Here is a 6,171-nt window from a genome sequence, read left to right on the forward strand (position 1 = left end):
ATTATGCTGTTGGATAATTTATTTATTTTTATGTTCTGCGTAAAATTGTTAAACACCTATATATCACGGAGAAGTTTGTTTATGATTTTGAGGTACATCTAAGTTATACTATTTAGTTATATTATTACAGTTTTACTATTAAGTTAGTTAAAATTTCTGTAAGTAACGTTGAAAATGTTGATGGTCAATGCAGAATCATTAAACAGTTGCTCTGTTGATTGGCGCTTTCTAATAGGCAGAAATCCTCGCAAATAATTATAAACTATAATTAGTCGTCCGAAATATTAATACAAATTGAAAATATCTCCAGAGTAAAATTAAATGCCGCCAACGGGAATTGAACTCGTGTCTTCTGATGTCAAGTCAGGTGCTCTGTATCCACTGAGCTATGTCGGCTTATTTCCAACCCTCCAAATGATTCAATACGTACTACTACATCAATCAACAATTACTGCTTATTATATTTTTTCCACCTGTAAACAACCAACTTTACTTTTGTAGGAAAGGCTTTGTTAGTGCTAAATTTCTCTATAGATGGCGTCGAGACATATGATATCTTCATTTATTGGTGAAATATTTTTGACTTGTCAAATATTATTAATTTTAAATGATAAACTAATGTTAATAAGATAAGGTATTATGCATAGCATAAAGGATAACAAATAATTATAAGCAATAATAATAATAATATTTCGGGCGACTAATTATTGCTTATAATTATTTGTTATCCTTTGTGCTATGCATAAAACCTTGTCTAATAAACATTAGTTTATCATTAAAAAATAAGAAATCCTCGCTTTCAGAGCATAAAAAGTGCATGGGATCTTCCATGAGTATACTTGTTAGGCACATATAAATTAACATATTTCAACATAGGTAGGTATAGTCTCAGAGATAAACTTAAAAAAAAAATTCACTTAAAAATATTTTTCATCGGGCCTTTAGGTGTTAAAATTACACTGAGAAAAATGAGTAAGTATTGTTATTTTTTTTAAATCTCTTCAAATTATTGTTAATCCGGTTAAAAACGGGATTTCAGGCCTCGACGATGTTGGAACACGTATTAAAACAAATATTAAAAAAACGATTATATTAATAGACGTAAGCGATTGCTGTCAAAATATTTCATAAAACACGCATGAGGTATTTAAAATATAGCAACAATTTCTCGACATCTGAATTAAGTAGCATTTAAAGAAACATAAATACCTATTTTCTGTCGAACGAATTTCAAATAATTACTTTTAATGAAAACAGATTATCTTACAAAATAACGGATATTTTTTTTAACTTACTAACTAAAAGTGTTAATCGAAAGGATTGTTATACCTACGATAGTGCAAGTAACGAAATATTACAAGGAATTGCCGTTGCAGTGGACCCACAGCAGGCTAAAGTTTTAAATTGAGAGCGCATAGTTATATTTGAACAAGCATGATCATTAGGCTTGGCGCGACCCTGTTCGTTCGTTCATGTATGTTTAGTGACTAGAAGCGAATTGCCAATTACCCTACAACCTTTATCTTCTTTCTTATTTAACTAAATCAGTGCGACAAAAAATGCAGTTCTTGGCGTTCATGAAAATCTACGAAAATGTATTTTTGTCTCATTAGCCCAAGGAAAGAGACATTATAAAAATTATGTACGTTTATTTACCTTCGACTGCTTGGCAGGTTGATCGTTATCCTATCTTTCCGTTGTTTTGCAAACACGAACTAATTCAATCGACGAACATAAAATTAGTAGGTAAAACAAAAAAACACATTCAATACAAAACTAAGCATAGCTTCATATATATGAAAATATTTTTCATCGGGCTTCTAGGTGTTGAAATTACACATAGAAAATTGAGTAGGTATTGTTAATTTTTTTTAAATCTGTTCAAATTATTGGTAATCCGGTTAAAAACGGGATTGCAGGCCTTGACGATGTTGGAACACGTGTTCCCAACAAATATAAAAAAAAACATTATAATTAATGAACGCAAGCGATTGATGTCTGTATTTAAAATAGAGCAACAATTTATCGACATCTGAATTAAGTAGCATTTAAAGAAACACAGATACCTACAGCATATTAAACAACATGTTTCATCATATTGGTGTGATATTTTCGTCTGGCTCGGTTTTGCATTAATTTAACAAAATAATATTATGTAGTATGAATGTGTTTTTTTTTGTTGTGTTGTATTCTTGTTTTATTTACATTTTATTCACATTTATAAGATATTTCTTAGGTTATCAAATATTGGAAATAAATTCAGTTCCGTTGATATTTTCATTCATTTCATATTAAAATTTAAATCAGAAATTTTATAACATATTGTTTGAATAATATATTATAATCTGACACTACCTTTTTATGTTTTTGTTTTTTTATTCCAGATAAAAGGAAATTAAATTTTCACTTACTGAACTAGAAATAATTCAAATAAATATATTTTTTAAATACATTATGTATATGATATCATAACAATATTATTCGCGTTCAGTATTTTGCTTATTGAGTAGAAAAATGAACAATATTTTTTTAATGAACCTACACTTTTTTCATTTTCAATGTGGATTTTTTTCTATTTACTGTAGTCGGTGTCTGTACCTTTTCTGGTGTTTTTATTTGTCGGAGGCACAGAATCAAGTATTCGTTATTCTATAGTTATTACGTGGATTTTTTTATATTTTATTTATTTTGGTACAATATTTTACATATCATAGTTATCCCGTAATGTTGGCCTCACTGGGTGGCTTACCCGTGCTGAGGCCTTTATTTATTTTATTACCATCTTATTCTTCATATCTTATTGTTTGCTCTTTGTTTTGTACTAACCAATATGGATAAATAGCATTGCATATCTCATTTATGTAAATGGGAATAAAGATAAAGTTCTGGGTTCAAGTCCAAGATGCGACGTTTTTTACGAAATTTGCAAAATTACGTTTAAAATCACTAATATTGTCTTCGTATATAAAATATTACAATTTGAGGCTTTACTCTTTAAGTAATTAAAAAAACATTAATTTAATTTGAAATTACAAATTTACGTTTAAATCACTAATATTGTCTTCGTAAATAAAATATTACAATTTGAGGTTTTACTCTTTAAGTAATTAAAAAAAATTAAACTACTATTATTCTTTAAATTTTAATACACTAATGTAATAACTAATGTTTTATTTAATGGTCCCAAGAGCGTATATAAATAAATAAATTAACATTAACCCTCTGAAATTTCGCGGCACAAGCGTGAAGCATGTTGTAAAAATAAGGTATCGTTTCGTGATCATTGTTTGTTTATACGTGTCTAAGTATTAAAAATAATAACAATTAGACTGTTCATCTGTTCAAGAGCTTTATTTCTCGGATTAATTGAAACACTCAGTCGAATTCCTTTCGCGATCTGTTCCATTTAAACGCGGGAAGACGTGGAAGATAAGGTCCTGAATCCGCTACCGGTTGAAATCCTTCAACTGCCGAGAATCGTTTAGCGCCTCCCTGTGGAGACGCATGCCGAGAATAAGCGAGATCTCTGGAGGTAAACCAACAAGGTGGTGACCTAATAAATGTACTCAGATCGTATACCTAATGATTGAAGGTGATATTTTATCATTTAACGAACATTTTGAAAGTTTGTTTACGAAAGATGGGAAGGCTGACAGAATGAAGGACTGAACACAGTCGGCGCTAACAATTGTTAACAGTCCACAATGGAGTGGTAGTACCTACCCTGATGTATGGCAGTAAGACATGGAACTGGCAGAGGAATGATGCAAGTAGACTGAATGCTGTATATGTGATGATGTGTAAGAACAATGTGAATCGAAAGTAATCGGATCATCGGTGAAGCAAATTTATACGGAATGATTGGATAATCACCAACCATACTAATAAAGGTCGTATTTTAAATTCCTTTTCCAACATATTGGAGAAATTGGGATTTTGTCAATGTCCATGCTGATATGGAAATGCAGCATTGTAGAAGTTCTGGCCTTAACCAAGGCCAATTAACTGCCTTAATCTTGGATCAAGAATCGCCCAGATCATTTGTCAAAGCCTTGAGTAATGACTGCTGCGCTACCACATATGTCATTCGAGAAAGGAACTATAAGTATCTGTTGTATTTGCTGCTTGGTGTTAGTAAATTATGACCTGGTAGAGGTCTTTCAGGATAGGTAATAGATAGTTTTTTTTTTCTTTTCACTACCTATATGCAAATTTGTTTTAAGATTGCAAAATTTGTCTTTTGATATGAATCATACTAAGTTGCAGAACAATTATCGATACCTTTTCGTAGGTATACGATCTGGGGTAAGATTTCTCAAAGGTTTAGTTTCCTTTTCTCTCTCAAAAAGATGGCACTCATTACCTATTATTTTTAAAAATCCACTATAATTACACTAACAATTTTAGCAATATTTTTACTAGAATAGTAAATTGTACCTATGTAGTTAAATGATGATGTCTAATGTATTGCATTTTATTGTTTCAGGTGAGTATCTACCATCTTCGTTTAATTCTGCTATCAGTTACAAGTAAGCAATATTACTATTTTAAATATCCATCTCCTCTTTTTGAGCATCTAGATGTCTTCAAAACTAGGATTCTCTCGCCCAGATTTAACACATAAATACAGTGTTTTCCAATAAGAGGTGTTATTTTGATATTAAATCGTAAAAGATCAATGGTTGAAAGTAAACGTTGTCCAGATCAATACCATCCAATTCCGGCCATAAAAAAATATTAATCATCTCTTGAAAGCGCAATCCATTCACGGTAACTGTTGCTCCAGCCTCATTTTCAAAAAAGTAAGGTCCAATGACTCCGCCGGACCATAAACCGCGCCAAAGAGTCACACGTTGAGGATAGAGAGGCTTTTCAACAATAACTCTTGGATTCTCCGTGCCCCAGATGCGACAATTTTGCTTGTTGACGAGGCCACCAAGGTGGAAATGGGCCTCATCACTCAAGATGATTTGCATTTGATTCACTCAAGTAAATTTTAATAATTTCAATGCCTTGTTGAAGCGTGTATCGTTCCATTTTTATTAATGGCAAAGTTTCTACTTGTCAAATGTCAAAAAATGACAGCTTCAAAAGTAACATCTACCGAAATAGCGGGCTATTTAAAATAACATCTCTTATTGGAAAACCCTGTACTACGTTATCCTCTATTCCCGAGGTAACACGTACTCAATATATAAGTAGCAATAACCTAGTAATCGATGTGCATTTAACGAGTACCGATAAAACAGTAACTTAACCACTTCACGTGATATTTCACGTATAATTTAATATCGCATTATCATTCCACACTCGTAACAGATTAAATCTGCCGCATATTCCGGCAGAAGGTGCCATGAATCACGGAGGTCGTCCAAAACCGTTTATGTGTTAACTACCATTGCCTCCTGACCCCGGAGCTCACGGCATCCTCGTACCTTTATAACACCTCATTTTTCATCACTTAACTGCTTTTGCCTACAAAGCAGCCGACAACTGACTTGCTTTGATTTTAGAAGTGTCGGATGCAGTGGGAATATCACACACCTGCACTTAACTGTTTTTGACATCCGTGCCAAAATTCCCCTTATTAATTATTATTTTTTTGGTAAACTAATGTTTAAGACAAGATTTTTTATGCGTAGCACAAAGGGTAACAATTATTTTATAAGCAATAATTATTAGCCTGAAACACTCATCCACATTGAAAAATCTCCTGATAAAAGATACATGACGCCAACGGGACTTGAACCCGTGTCCGTTCGATTCCGGTCGACAGGTCTGACCACTGAGCTATGGCGGCTTTTCTCTTATCCACGAAATAATTCAATATATACTATTGTTTCATTCAACAATTACTGCTTGTTACATTTTTTTTCTTTTTTCATTTTTTTTTCTTTCTTTTTTTCACCTGAAACAACCAACTTTATTTTTATATGAGAAAGGCATTGAAAGTGCTAACTCTCTCACTAGATGGCGTCGAGACAAATTGTCTACATTTTTTGGTGAAGTTGTCGAAAGGACACGGGTTCAAGTCCCGTTGGCGTCATGTATCTTTTATCAGGAGATTTTTCAATGTGGATGAGTGTTTCAGGCTAATAATTATTGCTTATAAAATAATTGTTCCCCTTATTAATTTTTACGAAAAAAATTATGTAGCTACGAATGCTGTTA

The 6,171-nt window shown here is 32.2% G+C and overlaps 1 non-coding gene across 1 annotated transcript; it reads right to left on the bottom strand.

Annotated features, from left to right (window-relative positions):
* Positions 1-322: 322 nt before the first annotated feature.
* On the bottom strand, positions 323-396 carry TRNAS-UGA (transfer RNA serine (anticodon UGA)). The gene has a single exon. It is a non-coding gene; the product is annotated as a tRNA-Ser (tRNA).
* Positions 397-6,171: the final 5,775 nt, after the last annotated feature.

This window comes from Hesperophylax consimilis, chromosome 21 (genome assembly GCF_061612785.1).
Source record: "Hesperophylax consimilis isolate HC1 chromosome 21, BYU_Hcon_1.0, whole genome shotgun sequence".
NCBI lineage: Eukaryota > Metazoa > Arthropoda > Insecta > Trichoptera > Limnephilidae > Hesperophylax > Hesperophylax consimilis.